Here is a 21384-nt window from a genome sequence, read left to right as displayed (position 1 = left end):
ATGTCATCTGTAATCTGAACTACTCTTGGAGCCGTTTTCCATTTTATGTGCCTTCTTGTAATAGGCTGTGAATGGACTCAATAATGATTTAAATTATTTCCATCTACCAATGTGCATTTCACTTGTATTACTTGGGTGTTGCATCAGATTACCGGTGTCCTTGTAACCCATCGGCCAACGCATGTTATAGATCTTCTCTACCCCATTAACAGCAGGTATTAGGTATTGGGATTTCCAGCTCTAGAGACTGGGCTCTTTAGTAGGGCTGTTAAACGGTTAAAAAACTTGATTGTGATTAGTTGAGCAATTAAAAAAAAATAGTTGCAATTAACCATGATTTTAGTCGCACAGCTAAAAACTCAAAATTAGACACAGAAAAATTCAAAATTATGTAGGTACTTTGTATGGGTGGGAGGTGGGAGTAGAATTGGAAGGTGTGGGGGGTTTGGAACACATGGGGGGGGCCCTGCATGCCCTGGTAGGATGTAGAGTCCTGTGGTTTAGGATTGAGGGGCAGCAGCAGGGTTGGGGGACCTGTGGCTTGGGAGTGAGGTGCAGGGGTAGGGCACAGGAATATCATTGCCTCCCCCATCATATTACCTGCCCCCCCACCAAGCTTCCTCTTTTTTGAAACTGGAAATATGGTAACCCTACAGGAATGCAGCCTGGCAGTATGTTGAGCAGTGCCTAGCAGGTAAGTCTGTGGGAGGTGGGGAAGATTTGAGGTCCCTGTGGTGAGGGAGGAAGTGTGGAAGGGGGGGCCCCGGGACCGGGGTGGGTCATGGAACAGAGCTTCAGGAGGTTTATCCAGGAGCATTGTGGGGGGAGGGTGGCCATTGCATGCAGCTCTGGAGGAGGCATGGGGGGCATGTGCCTCCCCAGATGTGTGCATGGGGAGGATGTGGGCTGCCCACTGCAGGCTGGGGCTCTGCACCCTGCTGTCTTTGCCCCAGAAACCATGTGCTGGCTGCGTCGTGCATCCCTGCCCTCCCAGAGGTGGGAGGCACAACATTGCCCCAGGAGGTGTGCGATGCCAAGGCAGCAGGGTGCTGAACTCCAGCCCGCCTCACCTGGTCCACAAATCTGGGGAGCACGTGCCCCACATGCTTCTCCTGGGGGTGTGCCAGCGACTGGGAGCTGTGCCTCTTCCCCCCATGCCCCTGGATGAGCAACCTGCAGCTTTGTCCCATAACCCACCACAGGCCTGGGGTCCCATTTGCCCCCACCCCACTCCCTCTCTCACCATGGGACCTTGGTCTGCCCTCACGCCCATTTGCTCTCCTCTTGCCCCTTTCCCTCCACAGATTTACTTGCTGGGTGAAGCTTTACATACCGCCAAGCTGTGTTCCTAGTCATGTGGTTGCTGTGGCTGCTCGTGCGTGGGTGGGGGTGAGTGCATGTTTTTTACCGCCCCCCCCCACCCCTTCCTGCTGCAGCAGCCAAGATCTTGTGCTGCCTTTTGGCTCCTCTGCACTTTCACTGCTGCCCCACTGGGCGGCCCAGAGGCAGGGGTGCCGGTGCCAGGGTGAAGCCTGGGCATGGGCTCCAAAACCGCGGGCGCAATTAATACATTCAAAAAATTAACAGAAGAACCAATTAATGCGTTAATTGCACACATTAATGGCGATTAATTGACAGCCGTACTCCTTAGCTCACGATTCCAGGTTCAGTTCTCTGGATCAGCTGGTTGAATATTTGTTATATAAATAGGTGCTTATTTAGTATTTGGATCATGGTGGACCGCTAGTATTTTTGGCGAGCAACTTTTGAGTAACAGGAGTATAATAAATCACTGGTTTGTGTGTTATGGGTCTATTTCTGTGCCTGGTCCCTAGAGAATATTGAGTTGTTACAGCTATCAGCTGCAGAGCTTGGCTGCTACAGCTCAGGCTTTCTCTTCTGGAAGTTTGTTGGTTCAGTTCCCATTTGGCAGTGAAGGGGTGGTCATTGCAGTTGCTCTTGGCATATCATACTATGCTCCTCAGATCACAAGGCCCTATGTAGTAAGATACCACCTGGGTTTTCTGTGTGTGCAAGATTGAGCAGGATGTTGCATGTAACTGGCCTATTTAGAAATATTTATGGAAGATTGTGACTAGATTTATTTGGTCATGTTATATATATGAATACTATTAAAATATTTTTCTTTCCTGTGTATTTCTTTAATGTATAGGGGACTAATAAAATAGAAATGCTATTATTTTCAAGTTTATTATTTTTTATTTCTTTAACTTGATTAATGGAACTTGAAAAAAGATGGTATAGCATGTAATTCATTGTAAATTGTTGCAATGGGAGGTAGCAAAGAGACAGCATCAACTTAAAATAGCTCAATAAGTTGATTCAAATTCTACATCTGTTCTAGTTCTTTTAGACTTTTAGCATTTGAATTTTTTCTCTCTCTCTTTTTAAACACCTTCAGTTACCTTACAGGGAAAATAAATATACACACACAAGCAGGAAAAACCCTGAATTTACTCTCTGATTCTACCTATACACATATATAGGAACAAGTATTTGCAGTACTGGGGCCTAAATTATTATCTGGACAGTTTTGTCACACAAATAAACTGAAAAATGGAAGTATGTTTTCTTTAATTTCTAATATACAGCAGTATTACAGTAATACATATTTGTAACGTTAGTGGGTGACAAAATTAGAAGTTATTTTTAAGCTGTCAGTGACCCTATAGATATGTTCTATTAATATGTGCTGTCTTGTTTTCGTGGAGATGTCTAACATAATATAACCAGAGGGTTTCTTGTTGCTTGTACATACATGTTCTCTATCTTGAGTGACATAAGATTTTAAGCTTTTTGTATCCTTTTGACTTACTGCATATTACACTACATATTAACTTCAACAAACATTATTAGGTATTGACTCTGCAAATGCTAATGTCAGAGTGGACAGTGTACTGCTTTTAATGGTCTCTTGACCACTAGTAGGAGTAAGTACTCAGAACCATTGTACTTGTGGGATCAGAGCTTTACAAGTGCATACTTAGTAGGCCTGTGCAAAGCAGCTAGTATTCGCTTTGGATTCAGATTCGGCCAAATTGGGGACAGTGATTTGATTCAGTGATTCAAATCACTGTCCTGATTCGATTCAGCTGAATCCGATTCGGAGATTCAGCTGCTGCTGAATCTCCAAATCAGCCAGGCCACGCCCATCCCCTGCCCCTCTCCCAGCCCAGCAATGGCTGCCCCAGCTCCTGGCACGTGTTTAAAAAAATAGCCTCAACTTAGCGGGTGTTGCCAGGCAGGGGGCGATCCGCACTGCCCAAACGCTGCATGGGAGGCTCTGCACAAGCCCCATGACCGCCCCACCCATGCCAGCTCTGGCCCTTTAAGAAAAAAAACAAACCAAAAGAACCAAATCATTAGACGCAGGGGTTGCTGTGGATGTAGTCTTTTTGGACTTCCGGAAGGCTTTCGACACTGTCTCTCACCCTGTCCTCATCAAAAAGCTGGGAGACTGTGGTGTCGATGCCCACACGGTCAAATGGGTCGCCAACTGGTTGGAGGGCCGCACCCAGAGGGTGGTAGTGGATGGGTTCTTCTCGACCTGGAAGGACGTGGGCAGTGGGGTTCCGCAGGGCTCGGTCCTCGGGCCTGCACTGTTCAACATCTTCATCAGTGACTTGGATGAGGGGGTAGAAAGCACCCTGTTCAAGTTTGCTGATGACACTAAGATGTGGGGGGATGTGGGTGCACTAGAAGGGTGCAATAGGCTACAAACTGACCTTGACAGGTTGCAACGGTGGGCGGATGAGAATAGGATGGGGTTTAACACTGATAAGTGCAAGGTGTTGCACATGGGGAGGAAGAACCGGCACCACACTTACAGGTTGGGGAACTCCCCTCTTGCCAGCACGGAGATGGAAAAGGATCTTGGAGTCGTCATTGACTCCACGATGAACATGGGCCGGCAGTGTGGGGAGGCAGTCAAGAAGGCCAATCGTACCCTGTCATGCATCCAAAGATGCATCTCGAGCAGGTCCAGGGAGGTGATCCTCCCCCTCTATGCGGCACTGGTCAGGCCGCAGCTGGAGTACTGTGTCCAGTTCTGGGCGCCACACTTCAAGAGGGACGTGGACAATATGGAAAGAGCTCAGAGGAGGGCCACTCGTATGATCAGGGGTCAGCAGGGCAGGCCTTATGAGGATAGGCTACGGGACCTGAACCTGTTTAGCCTCCACAAGAGAAGGTTAAGGGGGGACCTTGTGGCCTGCTACAAACTGGTCAGGGGGGATCAGCAGGTATTGGGGGAGTCCCTGTTCCCCCGTGCGCTGCCAGGAGTGACCAGGAATAACGGTCACAAACTGGCGGAGGGTAAGTTTAGATTAGATATTAGGAGGCGCTACTTCACAGTCAGGGCGGCTAGGGCCTGGAACCAGCTTCCAGGGGAAGTGGTGCAGGCTCCTAGCCTGGGGATTTTTAAAAGGAAGTTAGATGAGCACCTTGCCGGGGTCATCTGACCCCGGTGCTCTTTCCTGCTAAGGCAGGGGGTCGGACTGGATGATCTACCTAGGTCCCTTCCGACTCTAGCTACTATGAAACTATGAAACCCCGGGACTCGCTGCTCCTGCTGGCGGGGGGTGATTCCCGCTGCCCCCCACTGCCCCATGCCACGTGGGGGACTCTGCATGTGCCCCTGAAGCCCCAAGGCAGCTGCAGGAGTGGTGACTACAGAGGCTTTTCTTGTTTTATTTTCTTAAAGGGCTGGAGCTGGCCCAGGCAGGGTGCCCATGGGGGAGCAGTGGGGGGGGAGGCCGGGGGCTCATGCCCCCATACAGCGTAGGGCAGTGGGGAGTAGCGGGGATTTCCTCCCTCCCCCGCAGCACCTAGTGAGCACCAGGGCTTTTCTTTAAAGCACCAGGCGGGGCAGCTGGGGGAGTGGGCATGGGTCGGGGGGCTGGCGGGGGTCCCCCAATGGTCCCGTCCCCTCCCTCCACCCCTGTCTCTCTAGTACTTACCAGTTTGGAGTCAGCTGCAGCTGCCTGCTGCATCCACCAGGGCCTGCCTGAATAATCAATGGTCTCTGAATCTTTTCTGAAGATTGGTTCATACCTTTACATTTGGTCCTGATTCAATTCGGATTTGGAGATTCGGCCACCGAATCAGGCTGAATCTCCTCTGAATCAAATATCACCTGAAGCTTTGCACAGCCCTAATACTCAGCAATTTTTTTATAAAACACATTTATTGTGGTTCTTAATATAGAAAATTGTTTTTTCCACAAATAACTTTTTTCACTGAATTGCTTCACCAACTGTGAGAGCTAAAAGATGATGTGGGTTGTGACACCCAATCAGACATATTTCTTGTGTGCAGACTGGCCTCTGGCTTCTTTACTCTTCATTCCATCCAGGAAGAGCACACACCAAATGCAGAGACTTCCTCGGCCTGATGAAGGGTTTTTAAACCCAAAAGCTTGCTAAAAATTTTTTTCCACCTATTTAAGTTGGTCTAATAAAAGATATCAGAGTCCCCCAAAGAACCTTGCCAAACAAACATATCATACCCTTGATCAACTTACGTTCCTTTCATTTGTTCTCCCAACTTTTTTCCTCTTCCTTCCACTGTGCTGCAGCTTTTCTTTTTCAAGTTTGGCTCTTTCATGTTTTTCATGTTAATCTTCAGCCAGATTCTTCATAGAAGTTGTGTAACGTTTCTGTCAAAAACTTCAGTGAAGCAGAATATGTTGTTTCTGTCTAAAAATCTGGCACAGTCTGTAGCAATGTTTTCTTTTCACTCTTATCATACAACTGTGTAAACAATTTAAAAGTTGTTTGTTTAAAAATATTTTGAATCGCAGGGCAAAACGGGTTATAAATCTAACAAAATAACCCATTTACTATTTGAAATCACTTGTTGACCTTGGGCTAGCTTAGGACCATTGCAGCCTTTTCTGGTCTCTGAGAGCACCCTTTACAGCCAGCCTAGGCATGGCTTCTAGAGTGTTTTTAGGGGGCAGGGGCAAAATCCAGGCTCTTGCCAAATCTGAGGATCCTGGCCTTTCGGTCTCTCCTCCTTCCTGGTTCTCCATGGCCTTGACCCAGAGCTAGCCTTCCTTCCTGAGAGAGGGACTTCACCTCCTGTTGGGTGGATTGAGTGCAGCCCATAGCTCTGAGCAGCACGGTCTCTTCATTTAACGCATCCACTGGGGCAAAGGCCACCCAGCCAATGGTTCCCTGCCCTCTCCCAAGAGGTCAGGCAGTCCCTTTGTCCCCAGTGCAGCCTGCACAGTCCTGAGCACCCCCAGAAGACACTCTACTGTTTCCTTTCCAATCTTTCCAGCACTCCACCATTCCTCCACTTGCCTGAGTCCCCAGAAGCTAACAGGCTGCCTTCCCCACATTATTTTGTTTTCTCTGGTCACCTCTTGAATTAATATGTCAGTGAAGCCATTCAAGACTCTTGTTGATGCTAAGGGTCCATCTTTTCACATAGCCAGTCCTGGCACTTAGCCCTTCATTCACCATGCACAGAGTAATGAGATAAACAGTCACAGATATAACAACACAGAGTTAACAGAAATATCACCAAAAAGCCTGCAGTCCATCACACTTGGCTTTTCTTGATAGTCATTGTAAAAGCCTCCTGCATATCTTAAAAGGTAAGTATTGTATAATGTTTTTCTGTGGGTGGGTTTTTATTAATTTCTTGCAGGGTTTTTTTCAGATTTTCACAATTTTTAAATTTTGCGTGAATCTGTACTCTATAAGCTTTAAAATGATATATGTGGGGTACAAATATCTTGATGTTTTTAATCTATCTACTCTTTGGTATATTAGTATATAGATTCGTTAAATCGCGAGTTTTATTCTTGCTAGACTCAAATCATCCCTCGTTAGAGTCAAGTACCCCTCAGAAAATTCCAGCTCAGGTTTCGCTTTCTTGACTGTTCTTGGCTATAGGAACATAATAGACCAATTCTTTTGTTGCAAAGGATTCAAACAGGTCAGAGTGTTTTTGACGCTATGGATTTCTATTTGCAGTCTCTGGGTTTATCTTGTAAATCAGGTTTAGCTGTCTGCACACACACAAGTGCTAATATTCTTTGCACTTAAAAGGTTGCTGTGCCAGCCTGGTTGAGAATCACTGAGTTAAATGGAACAATGTTGTCTGCCCTCTCTATGTACACTAATACACAGTGATGCTTATTGACAGCATCTGCTTTTCTTAATTATAGTAAAAATCCACCTTCTCTTCACTTTCATTTTTTATTTTAAAAGCAGGGGTGGGCAAAATACAGCCTGCAGGCCGGATCCAGCCTGCAAAGGTGCTTTGCCTGGCCTGTGGCGGGTCCCTTGGTCCCACCTGGCCCAGGCATTGTCCCACTATGATGCATGCCCAGGGGGGTGAATGGTGCAGCAGAGCTGGTGTGACTCCATGCTGGACTGCTTTTCTAGACAGCCCCCGCAGTGGCACCCTATGCCCCAGCCCCACGATATTGGTGGGAACCTGCGCACAGCCCCGCCCCATGCCTGCTCACGCTGAACAGCTGCAGCAACAGCAGTGCTAGCAGGGCAGAAGTGTGTTTGGTGTTGGGGAAAAGTGCCCCATCCATTACCGCTGCTCTGTGCTTCTGGCACCAGTAATGTGGAGCTTGTGCTGGACTGCCCTGCAGCGCCAGCGCTGTCAGCGCTGCCTCCGGGCTGTCCAGTGGGGTAGCAGTGGAGCTGCAGGGCAGCCCAGTGCAGCACCTGCACGACTGCTGCCAGAAGCGCCAGGCAGCGGTGAGGGGCAGGGGCTGCTTTTTCCTTGCACTTAGCACTTTTCTGTCCCACTTGCACTGCTATTGCTACAGCTGTTCAGCACGAGCAGGCAAGTCCGCAGCAGGCATGGGGTGGGTCAGGGCTGAGTTCTGGTCCCCGGCAGTACCACAGGGCTGAGGCCAGTGGCTGTCACTACCTGGGCTGTCCAGCACGGCTGTCCGGCATGGAGCCGCACCAGTGTGCTCAGGGGGCTGCACGATGCCCCATAGGTGGGCTGTGCAGGGCAGGTGTGGGGCCTGGTTCAGGTCTGTGCGCATGGTCTGGCTGATCCGTTCCTGCGGGGGTCAATCTGGAGCAGGTGTGGGGCAGGCCTGGGGCTGCTCACTGCTGGCAGTGGCAGAAAGGTGCCAGGTTGCATGGGATCTGGGATGTTGTGGGGTGGGAGTAGGTGCTGACTGGCTCAGGGGGGCACATGCAGGGGGCTCCCATACATACCCCACTATACCTACAAACCCTCCCCCACACACAATCACACATCCCACAAACACTGCATCTACCCACACTCCCCATACGCATCCCCCCCCACACACACACCTACCTGTGGGTCTCTGGGGGAAGCCCAGCTCACTGCTGCTGGCATGCGCTCACCACCTCCCATGCAACCCCCAGCCACCCTCCTACTACATACACCCCACAAACCTCATATCACCCATACCTTCCCACAAACACACCGCCCTGTCCCCCCCACCCCTCCATACCCCCTGCAATATGCAAGAGTTAGACTTCATTTTGAGTTGTTATGCAATCACCTGTATGTACACTATGCAAATACACACAAATCAGGACAAATATATCTTTTTAAAATAAAATTAAAATATAGTGATTTTTTGTTTTTGTTTTTTTATAATATATAATTTGTTTATTTTCTGATTCCAAGATGGCAAACCTCCCTCCCAAAAGGAGTGCATCCAGAGAAAGGGGAGGGACTTCCAGTGGTAACAATCAGGGGTTAAGGGGTGGGACTTGTGGTCCCAAGATGGTGACCTGGGGCAGGACTACCCTTGCAGCCCTTAACAGCTTGCTAAAATTCATTAAGCAGCCCACCATCTGAAATAATTGCCTGTCCCTGGCTTAGAGGGCCACTTCGGGAGTTTTTATGAGCTGTTATGTTCCAGGTCAGCACAACCACCCCACCCATGACAACTCAGCAAAATTCCCTAAGTGGCTCTGCCCCAGGGCCTGGTGTGGACTTGGCGTGCTCGGCCAGGCATATGGGATGGGACTGTGGACGGGTGGGGAGCAGTGTCTGAAGGTGGGATGGGTGGGCAGGTCCAGGGCCAGGAGCTCGGGGTGGTGACAGTGCAGGGCTACAGTCCACTCCCAGCATGCCCCTGCCCACATAAGTGTTGTCTGTTGCAGGGACATGTGAGCAGAAGATCGTGGCTCTCCTGTGGGCCCTGGCCCTGCTCTGTCACCACCCCAAGATCCCGGCACCAGCCCTAGCCCTGCCCACCCATCCTGCTTTCAGATGCCCCTCCCTGCTGGCCCACAGCCCCATCCCATCCACCCAGCCAGGTCTGCCCTGCCCATGTTAGTCGAAGTTGATTTCCATGGAGACCCTGCCCACCCACTGTGTCTGGCACCCCCAGCGGTGGGTGCAAGGTGGGCCAGGGTTCCCAGGTAGCAGGGCTGGGTCTGACAGCAGTGGTAACACTAGCAATGGCAGCAGAAGGAGCCACTGTCACCGGGGCTGCTGAGAAGCAGGGTCGAGCCACCACACCATGGCCTGGACTGCTCCCTGCACCTACACGAGGTGAGGCTGAGGGACCTGCCATGGGCCAGATCTGCTTTAGTGCTTGATCTGGATATACTGGTATTTAGGACAGAGCTTTCTGTTATGGGTCAGACCATGGATAACAGTGCAAGCATGGAAGTACACGTTGAACTTTATTCAGGTGAGTAAAGTTATTGACATACTTGCCTAACTATAAGATAGAGGCCTGGAGGGATGTGTGTGGTTACTGAGGTTTACTCTGTTATAATCAGTTCCCGCAGAATGACAGAACAAAATTATAAGGCTTTTGAAACACCTTACTCTCTCTTTGCTAACAGGCATAAACAGTCTCTGAGAGTATTTTCCTGGTTGTTTCCTGTATTGCTGTAAATTAGATCAAGTTATTAGCCATGTTAATTCAGTTCCTCTGGAAGTGATTGGAGTTTATAGCCCATATGTTTTGAGTAAGGAAAACCTTCTAGTCTCTCTCACTAATGAAATGTATGCATTTGGCAAGTCTTAACAGTAATATGGTTTTTAGCTTGCTTACCTATAAAACAAGCCTCTAAGCTATTTCAAAACAAGGTATTTTAATGTGTTGTGAAATACTGAGGAAAAGGTGGGAAAAATGGGGAAATTCACATCAGTACCAAAAATGCAAGAAAGAAGTGTTTATGAGTTAACTTTAAGGTTGATGCCTCTCTTTTCCAAAAATATATTGTGGAGAAACTTGAGTAGACAGCTTCAAGGACCTTCTTTGCCTATCTCTCTCTCCTATGGTATTACCAGGTTCAGGTTTCAACCAAGTTCTTCTGTCATACCAAGCAGCAGTGCACAGACAGTTGTTAAAAATAAGCTTTGCACATGTACTAATTGCAGGGATCTAATATGTAGATCAATACCAGGTTATAGATTTAAAGATTTTTTTCTGAAACTACAGATCCCTCTTCTCAACTGGATTAACACTCTTCAAAGACATGTACGGTAGGAGTATTTTTAAGTGTTCTGTGGATTTTAATGACCTTTTTGCTTTCTGCTTTTCTGTTTGATAGTCATGAGTTCTTTGCTGAATGAAAGCATTTAGGAAGTAGCATATAAATGCATAGGACTGGCAGATACCATTTGGGTTAGCAAGTTCAGTCCCCTACTGTTGCAGCCAACATGTCATATAATTCAGGGTGGCTCTTTCAAATGTGTGATCTGTCTTTCTGGAGGAGTGTCCTTGTTGGGTGAAAGCCTTTTTAAGATTGGTGAGGTGGCAATCCTCACTAGTCTTAAAAAGGTGATTGCCACCTCACCAATCTTAAAAAGGCTTTCACCCAACAAGGACACTTCTCCAGAGAGATGGATGGCATGTTTGAAAGAGCCACCCAGGTACCACGTGAAAAATTGCTGCAGTACAGAAGAAAAAAACCCCATGAATCGCACACCGCTGGTTATGACATATCACCCCTCCCTCAAACTCATACGGAAAATCCTCAAACAACTGCAACCCATACTAGAAAGAAACCCTATTCTTCAAGACATCTTCCCAGAGCCATCCATCCTAGCCTTCAAACAAGCACTGAACCTTGCTAACCTCATCACCAGAAGCAAACTTCCTCAGGCCCAGAACACACCAAATGGATGTCATGACAAGAAATGCAAAACCTACCAACATATCTCCACAACCCCTGCAATCACTACACCCCACAACAGAGCCAACAGCATTCCCAGATGTTCTCCAGAAATGTAATATCTCATTCAATGCACCAAATGCCCTGATGGAAAACATGTAGGAGAGACCAAACAAAAACTGTGCACCAGAATGAAAGCACACCAGAAATCTATCAAAGACGAGAACACCCAGTTACCTGTGGGGGGCACATTTCTCACAAGAAAACCGCTTTCTCCAATCTCTCCGTCCTGATCCTCAAAGAGAACTTACAAAACACTACTCGGAGATGAGCCTATGAACTTCATTTCATCAACCTCCTGGATACTAAAAACCACTGGACTAAATATAGACATTAGATTTATGACACATTATAACCTGCCTGACATCGACTCCCCAGGTACCTTTCCACTATTCATCTCCCTTCTCCCCACTACCCAGCCTGTCTCTCGCCCACTGACTCCTCAGTTTCCATCTTCACTGACTGCCTGTCTTGCATGCAGCCCAGCCCAGCCTCTGGCTTCTTTACTATGCATTCCATCCAGGAAGAGCACACACCAACTGCAGAAACGTCCTCAGCCAGACAAAGGGTTTTTAAACCCGAAAGCTTGCTTACAAATTTTATTCCAACTATTTAAGTCGGTCTAATAAAAGATATCAGATTCACCCAAAGAACCTTGTCTGCCTGTGTCCTTAGACCAACATGGCTACAATCTACACCCCTATAATTCCTTTCAGTTGTCTGTGAACATAGCTTCACACCATGAAATTCAAACTCGCTGTGATGCCTTTCTCTTGATTTAGGAAAATAAGCTCGGAAGAGTGTGCTTCACCTCATGGCTGTACAGCTTTCAATGTATGTGTTTGATTGTGGTAAAACATACAATGAATGAAAGTAATCTCCATAGAACTGATTTACAATGCATTTTTGTTTAGAATGAAACTTGTGATGTCTGGTTGGAGTTCAGTGTACCTTGAAAGAATAAAAGAATGCTCATCTCCAAGTGTATATGGATATCATATAAACACCAAATGCCTGCATAGTGGTTTCCATATTAAATAAATAATATATTGAGAGTAGTGGGTAATGGTTATGCAATATCCTTTTAGCCATGAGTGTCTAAGATTAGTTTTTGGGAGTTTTAAGGAGTATGGCCTCATTTACGAGAAATAAAATTGATTTCCTAGTAATCAAAGGAAGAAGAGATTCCTGAAATTGCAGATCTGTATTTTCTGATGAATTCCAGTTGCATTAATATTTCCTTTGTCTTTAAAAGCTTGGATTCTGGGTTTTATATTTCCACACTTAAGAAGTATTTATAAATGTCCCTGATACTTAAACTTCTGTATATTAAAATAGCTAGGCAACCATTTGATTTGGTTGATTGATTATATAACTAGCCTGCATGACTCAGTCCACCAGTAGCCTGGCCTAAAGTTTTTTGGGAATAGAAGGCGGGGAGGAATGGCAGTATCTAGACTGTGGATAGATAGGGAAAAAGAGGTTTATCAGTGAACAGTTTGTGCTCTAGTACTCTGTTAAAAACAAAATAAAACCCCTTAAAAACAGGGAAAGGGTGCTGTTCAAAGGAATACAATTTTTTTAAATGTAAAGTGAAAAGCTGGAATGAAAGAAAAGAGTAGTAATTTGTGATGTATAATTATGAAATACAGTATGGCTTCTAGGTACCTTTTAAACAGCTTATCTTTCTTCCTGTACCTTTTAAACAGCATTTCCTTCTTACTGGTACCACAAACTGGGGTCCTGTCATAATACAAAAAATAATCACTTAATCTGGTGTTTTATAGTTGTATATAAACATATAATATTATCATGTTTTATAGTTGTATAATTCACATGCCTCCATGATACCACTAGTGTCATCACCTTAATGAGTTTACCGTTTGTTGAAATTAAGATGCTCATCCAACAAATATTTAGGAACTACCTTAATTTTACTAGTGTCCCCAGTTGATTTGGTTAGTCTCAGAGATGCATGTCTCTGCTGCCTTCTGCCTAACTGATTGCAATGTTAGAGGTAAAAGGCCATTTTTGCTTTTCCTTTTCAAGTCATTTATGAGTACCTCCTTGATTGCCATATGTTGGGTAAAGAACCCCAGAAAAGCTTTTGATGATGATAGTAATAATAATAGCCTACTGTTCTAAACAACCTGAATAAAAATAATCTTTTTTGTTTGCTGATCAGTTATCTGAATTTCTTGAGTTTAACTGATGTTATAAATTGCCTAATTCTCTAGATTTCCATCACGGAAAACCCCATAGATGAGCTGTGAAAAACCTGGGAGGGTCAGAGTAGGAAAGAGAAGCTTCATTGGACACCTTGTATGTACTGATTAGTTGCTCACTCAGTAGGAGCAGTGATAATCCTGGGATTGGAGCCTTCAACTACTTGAAATGTGGTTATAAAGTGGATGGAGTTAAACTGTTTTGAGTGATGGCAGATGACGGAACAAGGAGCAATGATCTCACATTGCAGCAAGGAAAATGTAGGTTAGATATGAGGACAAACTTTCTCCCTAGGAGGGTAGTAAAGCATTGGAACTGGCTACCCAGAGAAGTTGTGGACTCTCCATCCTCAGAGGCTTTTAGGATTTGACAAAGCCTTGGCTGGGATGATCTAGTTGGGGATGGCCCTGCTTTGGGCAGGGGCTTGTATAGATGACTTTCTGAGGTTCCTTCCACCCCTAACTTTCTGTGATTCTATGATTTTTATTTGATGTATTTCAGGTACTTGGCCAGGCTGTTGAGGCTTCTGCACAGGTATTTTTATTACTCTAAAATATAATTCAAGATAACAAATATCCTTTAGAAAAACAAGGTCCTTAGCTCACTTTATATGGGTTGAAGTGGGAACATTCACAAGGCTGCTGTTGCTATAAAGCTGCTGATGGCCATATAAAAAAAAGAGTATCAGTTCTCTCATAAGGGGCAGAGAGCTGGGGTCTAGAACCACAGCATAATCCTGGTTTGATGAAACTTCAGAACCAGTAAAAAGCAATCTGCAGAGCCAGGATGCAGACTTAATTTCACATCCTTATTGTAAGCAAGTTTGTGTCTTCACTTGACTGATGCCTCCTTTGGGAGTACAATTCTCCAAGCAGAGCTCTGTGTATAAGAGCAAGATTGGCTCCCCCTTTCCCCCATAATAGGAGTAATTCCAAGTATGCTATCTTTGTTCAACATGGTTTTTTTCCTTCCTGCGATTAGCTGTTTTTCAGCTTATTTTTTCCTTTGATACTGAGCTGGCAGATGATATATGAGGGGGAGATACTTCACTTAGTGGAATCTGTTACGATAGTTTCTCATTATTTACCTGTTTATTATTGTACACACAACCTTTTTCTGTTGGAGGTTGAATTGAGAGTGTTCACCCTTCATGGTTTTGTTTTGTTTTTTTTTTGTTTAGTTTCTGAGTAATGAAGCCCCTATTGTTACTCTTCAGCAATTTGGAAAAAAGTTTATTTTGAGGCATCAGAGAAGTGTGACAATACTAGCTGCCTTCTAAGGCTGCCAAGATAGTTATGGAGGGGACTCCTGGTTCCTATGGAGACATGAGTTTATGACAGGAAAGAAAGAAAAAACATTTTCTATACGTATTTTGCTATGCTAAAACTATACATTTGAGTATGGGTAACAGTGGAAAATCAGTGTTTCAAAGAACTTGTCTTATGCTTAATTATGAAAACATCTGGTTAATTTTTCACTTGACTTTTCGGAAGGCTTATTATTTTAACAGGTGTACTTTTTGATATGCAAATGTTTTTCTCTTAGCAGTCAGCTTACGTGCTTTTTTTAGGAAAAACCACATAACTATCTAGTATAATATTAAGGGAAGAAGATTCTGCTTTAGCATATTATTTCACCACTTGGGTCTTTGTCCTTTGCCTTAAATGCTAACTGGGTATTGCTTCACTGATTACCAGTGGGTCTTAATGTGTGCTGTTATCCTGTCCCAAAATTAAGTAAGTTTTCCTGTGTTGGCAAGGAGATTAAAGGTTCTAAAGTACGAAATAGTAATTTTGCCTATAAACAGTCTGAAGGAAATAGTCACATTTTTTCTTAAGCTTGTTTTTTTGGGGTTTGTTTTTTTTCATTCAAGCTGCATTTTTTAGCCTTTTTGTAGTGTTGGTCTTTAGTAACAAGTTTACTGGGCAGGTTCATGTGGATATTATGGGGACCAGTGCTGTATAAACACCTTGTCCATAGAGATACATTTCTGTTCCCTTTCCTGTATCCATGTACACACCAGTGTATGATGATAGCATTGCCACTTGATTTGAGGGTGCAGGTTATTAAAGCTAAATGGACAATATTGCCAAGTAATGTTTTAGTCTTCTGCAAAGTATACTAGGACTGCACCAATAAAGATTTTTCTTAACTGATACTGATGGCCAATTATTAAGCAGCCATATCAGCTGAGACTTATCTGAGAACTGTTTTACAGCAGTGGTTCCCAACCTTTTTAGACCAGCAAACTGTGGACTGGCAAACTGCAGTGTACAAATGACCAGACAGTATACTGAGTATAAAAAAGGGTTGGCTGCCACTCCACAGTTTGACGATCACTTCTGGTCTGGCAGCCAACCCTCCTGCAGACCAGCAGCCAACCTTTTGCAGCCTGGTACTGGGCTGCGGCCCAAGGGTTGGGAACCTCTGATTTACCGGAATGCAGCCTGGAAGCTTGGAGAGCAGCATCCAGCTAGTAAGTCTGTGGGGGGGGGGGGGGAGGCACCTGGGGGGCAGATCGAGGACCCCATGGTGAGGGAGGGAAGGAGCGGAGCAGGGGCAAGTGCTACTGAGCCAGAGCAGTGAATATGACTATGGAAATGGGATGGACCCAATGGGCAGCTAGTTTGGGAACTGGGGAGGTAGGGAAGCTTCCCACTGCTGTGAACAAGCCCAGGGGAGGCATAGGGGCATGTGCCACCCCCCACCCCCCCAATTTTGTGCGTGGGCTTGGGTCAGGGGCTGTACAGGTGTCTTCCCAGCAGGGGGCCTGGGTCAGGGCTGCACCCTGCACACAAGTCTGGAGCCTCCCATGCCTCCCCTGGAGGTGCACACAGCAATGGGGAGCCACCCCCTGCTCCCCACCCCCACCCCGATGAACTGTCCACGGCTCTATCCCACTTCTGGGGTCTCATTCACCACTCTAGCTGGGCAGCGCCTACCCCTGCCCCACTGTCTCCCTCACCGTGGGGGCCTTGATCTGTACCCCCATGGCCCCCCTGCCTCTTCCCCATCCCCCTGACTTAGAGTCTGGATGCTTTTCTCCAAGCTGCTGGGCTGCATTCCTGGCCGTGTGAATGCTGCAGCTGTGCACATGCAACTGGCATTTATTGGTGACATCAGCTACACAAGCCAAAAAAAGCCAATTGCTGGTAATGTTAATTTTTCTTTTATCGGTTTAGATCTGGTAGGCCACCGATACATCAGTGCACCTCTAAAGTATATTGATATTACCAAAAATAGACTACATTTTGGAATATCCGATGGAATGTTTGTGAGTGTTTTATTGAAGTTATACATTAACAAAATGCTATTCCAGATTGGAGCCAGGAAAACTCAGTCCTAATTTAGTTTTCTAACATACTTTAAAATAATTGCTTACCCCATCCCCTTACCCCCCCAAAAAACCTGCAAAATATTTTGTGCCTGGTTTGTACTACATTATAGGAAGAAAACAGACAGTGATTAGCTAAAATGTTAGTGATAAATTTCCTTTAACTATCCTAAAGGAATCTTGGTCTTGTGCACTTGGACAGTGTATTTATGCAATAAATGTGTTTGTGCAGTTCAGGAATTCAAGGAAATGTAAGTATGAGCTTACCAAATTCAAGGGCAGCAGGAAGTTCACTGATCTTTATCAAATTCACACAGATAAAACAATTATATCCTTTAATACAGAGTTACAGTATTGATGGTTTATCATTAATGCTAGGTGTCAAATTATTCTGAAATACATCAACATTTCAAAGTGTTAGCTAATGCTAGTAGCTTCCTTCCATCAAACAATGCATTGAACTGCAAGTCCTAAAGATAACAGCATTTAATAAATAGTTGAAAAAGTATCATAAACCTCTTAATGGAGTTTTTGACTAGATGATTGTTTGTTGCCCATCCACTGTCCTGGAAATGATGCACTTTTATAAGAAAAGAGTCAGAACCCTTTTGGCCAGACATCCCTTTCTCTTCTAATAGTTTGACTGGTTCATCTCTTTGGCTGGGACAGTCTGTGGGTGAAAAAAGACATTGCATTTGTGGCAGTTATTACTGATCCAAGCCAAAACCCAGGAGTGCATAGCCCTTTATGTAGCTTGTTTCTGAAATGAACTCAAATTATCTGTGGTTTTCTTGGGTGGGGTGGGGAAGTGTTAGCTCTGATACTTCATGGGTGGGACAATGGGCTTGTACTTCTGTAGAATTCGAGGACAAAAGTTTTTGTTAGGGGGGAAATCTGACATCTGCTTTTGCCTTGTATGAACTTCCCATGCAGTCTAGCTCGACATTGAAAATAGTACACTAGGAAATTGTCAAGAGAGCAGTGCAGTTCTTGTAGGTGTTAACAGTTAACAGAGTGTGTTTGGATTTAACCTCATGTGTGGAATAATTCTTGATAGCCTGGGCTGAGGTTTTCAAGTAACTCCAAAAGTTAATGTTCGACCTCCTGTTGAAAGGTGCCATTTGTGCTTTTTCACTCATTCTGAGATGGAGACTATTATACTAGCATTCCCACTGGTGATAGTGATGATGGGAATCTTAGATTTCTGAATGCTGTTTCTTGTAATATAACATATGTTATGAACAGAGGGATGACCTTAGAAGAAGTGTGGAAATTACATTTAGCTGGATATTTGGCAAAAGGCCATTTGGATAAGTTCACCTTGTAACACTTAATAACAGGGAAGGAAAGTAAATCATAAATTTTGAGAGAGTGGGGGTGTTTCCTTCTCTTCGTTGTTGTACACTCAAGAAGTAAGGATGTCTCATGCCAGGCTCATTGTTTGCATAGGACACTTCGATAAAGCAAATTAGATCCTTTTTTTTCTGAATATCTACACAATAGAAGAAGAATCCACACAATAGAAGTCTTTCAGTCCTATCTTTTTGTATTTGCATTGTCTGCAAAGTGCTGAATTCTTTCCAAAGTTACAGTTACTGATATCATAGCCCTTCCTTGTAGAAAACTTTTACTTTAAGGACAGATGGGTAGGTATAGGATTCAAGAATACAAATCAGCAAGATTCCCCCCTCCATGCAAATCAATGAGATTATATCTTCATCTTCATCATGTGCTTATTCCATGTGAATCCACTTTGGTATCTTATCAGAGTTAATACTCCCTTTCAAAGGGCTGACTGCTTTTTTTCTCTGGCAAGGCAACTCTGCCATTGCATGTTAATTGCTCTTGAAGATGGTAATCTAACTTAACAGTTTCAAAACCAAGCACAACTACTGCCATCTGTGTGTTTTACTACGGGTCCTGGTTACAGAAGAAGGCACAACTCTGGCACACACATTAGCTTCATTTCTTTACTATGTCAAATATAATTCATGTGATAGTTTAGTTTTAACTTAATCAAATGCATAGAAAATGGTATACAGGAAACAAGAACTGAAATGCAAGCTGATACCCATTAAAATTCTAAATGTTGCATAATTACAAAAGGGCATGTAGAGCATCCACTCCGATTATTAAATAACGGGGATGTGTTCCTTGTTCTCACAGACTTAAGGGAAGTGACTTGGTTACCAAGGGCTTTAGCTTATTGTATGTAAATGAATCAAATATTGATTTCAGCAGGAGTTAAACCAGCATTGAAGATTTCTGAAAATTCTGTCCAAGAATTCTTCTACTGGCAGGATATACATCTTGCTGTAAAGCATTTCTGCACTGTATTTTAGTTCTGCAAGAAAGGATTGTCGCATGATTTTTATCAGGGGCATAGGGTAAGCAGTATTCAGGACAGGTCACTTACAAAATGGGAATATGGAAGTCTCAGTCCTCCATGTAAATTGAATCTGGCTCTGTCTGGGATTGCTGATCATCCCAGAGAAAAGGAACCCTCCTAGTGCTATTGCAGCACACGTGCCGCAGTTCCCACTACACTGCTAACCAGTATCTATAAAAAGGACCCATTCTATGGACCCAGTCTCTGTTCACAACCTGGCTACTTAAGCTTAGCATGAAAGGAACTTTGGAAACAAATGGCTGAAAAATGCTGCCTCTGAGTGCTTGTATATCTCTTAATACAATATTTTAGCTAACTGTCCTGTACTTTTCCCTGTCTTCATTTCCTTTTCTGCCTTCACAGATGAGTGATGCATATGTGTGTGTATACTGACTTTCTATTCAGAACAGTTCCATTTCCTTTAATAAAGCAAAATAGCAATCCCTTAAGTTAATTCCATGAAAGGTGGTAGAAAGCAAATTCCCAAATTGCCTTTCTTTTATAAGCCATTAACTTGAGTGATTCACATCCCATGTTTCTTTTGAAAGCTGGAATGCTGCTATATTACAAAACAGCGAGGAAAAGCCTGCATTTAAATGACTGTAGGGAGATGTTTGTATTGAGTTTGGGAGGCTTTTTTGGGAGAAGGAATGTAGTCAGTTGAGTAGCCGCCAAGAAAAGTGTAGGGTTGGTCTTTAATATTAATTTTACTTTCATTGTTTATCATATCAATTAAAGTGAAGGACAGATGGCTTGTAGGGTCAGCAGAGGCTGTTCTTAAGAAAGCTTGTTCATCTTCTGTTTCTGTATCTATTATTTTTACTGTCAGCTGTATCGGTAATTTGTATTTTGTTTCCCAGAAATGCATATTTCTGGCATGGGTTTGTAATTAGGGGGATTTTTGGAAACACTTTTGTCAATGTACTGGTAATAATAGGATATGTAACTTGATACGTGCATCTTTTTCTCTAGGGGTTGGGTTGTTCATTTCCTTTTATAGCTGAAGTAAATTTATTTATTGAAAAGAATCGCACCCTTTTTTAAATAACTAGGTAATAAAAGGGTGTTGGTTGTAGCTGTGTTGGTCTAAGGACATAGGCAGACAAGATTATTTGGGTAAATGTGATATCTTTTATTAGACCAACTGTTCTATTTTTCCAACAGTTGGAAAAATTATTAATTACAAGCTTTCTGGCACAGGCACCCTTCTTCAGGCATAGGTAGAGGTTGCTTGTGTTTTCTTTGGAATCATATGGAAGCTTCAGCCAATATGCAAAATGCAGGTCTGTAAAAATGCAAATGCATGGCAGGGAAAATCATTTTCCTCTTTTGTCCCTCCCCACCCCCCCCCACCTACCCTCTCTCTCCTGCATGGTCTCTCACCCATTAACTCCTGTCCCTTCTGCCAAGTATTTGCATTTTCACAGACCTGAATTTTGCATATTGGCTTAAGCTCCTTTCGACCGTAGAGAGAACACTAGCAAACTCCCTATGCCTGAAGAAGTGTGCCTGTGTCTGAAAGCTTGCAAGAAAACCATTTTTCCAACTATTCATTTGGTCTAATAATAGATATCACATTTATCCAAATAACCTTGTCTAGATAACAAAAGAAAACTCACCACACCTATCTCCCCTTTTAAGCCAGATGGGCCTGATCCTGATGATTGTGTAGCCACAACTGGGTCATTTGGAAATTGTGGTTTCTTTATCTCCTACGGTCAAACCTTACATGAATTTTGCTTTTACATTTTCAGTACTGTTCTGCTTAGTCACTTTCTGCAGCTGTCTGTTCTGCATTGTAGTTACTGGTTGGTGGTAAATTACCTGGGTGATGCCAAACACTTGGAGTAAAAAAATTAGGGATTACTTAATAGAGTTTATCAAAGAACGGATTTCCCATGCAACACGTTGAGTCTCTCATTTAGCAGTCAGTTTCATGTCTCATTTTTCTTTAATTCTTATATGATCAGAAAAGGCTTTTCTCAAGGTCTTCATATACATATTAGAATTTTTCACTTTGCTTATTCAGTACCTGCTTGTGGAACGCACAATTTTTAGTTATCTCCAATCTAAGTATGAAAAAAATGTAAGCTGTTCATAGATTTCAAGGTCAGATGAGATTGTTATGTTCTTCCAGTCTGACCACCAGCAGAATAGAAGCCAGAGAATTTTGTTGCTTTTTTTTTTTTTCTTTTTTGGTCTGGCTTGTTTTTCCATTGTTTGCTGAGCAGTTACCATGAAGCAATGAGTTCATTCAGAGA

General features: G+C 44.1%; 1 protein-coding gene across 6 annotated transcripts in view; it reads left to right on the top strand.

Moving 5' to 3' along the window:
- The window catches only part of LIFR (LIF receptor subunit alpha), a 102789-nt gene that overhangs the window by 11687 nt on the left and 69718 nt on the right, over positions 1–21384 (top strand). Inside the window, exon 2 of one of the 6 annotated variants that reach the window (XM_090037968.1) lies at positions 13902–13934. The exons of 4 other annotated variants lie outside the window; for them this stretch is intronic. The gene's annotated coding sequence lies outside the window, so the exon portion shown is untranslated. Of the gene's footprint in view, positions 1–1300; positions 1390–13901; positions 13935–21384 lie in introns of those variants that run through there. One more of the 6 variants, XM_090037971.1, reaches the window with a different exon arrangement.

This window comes from Crocodylus siamensis, chromosome 3 (assembly GCF_052110815.1).
Source record: "Crocodylus siamensis isolate JL-2025a chromosome 3, ASM5211081v1, whole genome shotgun sequence".
Classification (NCBI taxonomy): domain Eukaryota; kingdom Metazoa; phylum Chordata; order Crocodylia; family Crocodylidae; genus Crocodylus; species Crocodylus siamensis.
This window is presented reverse-complemented; position numbering and strand designations above follow the sequence as displayed.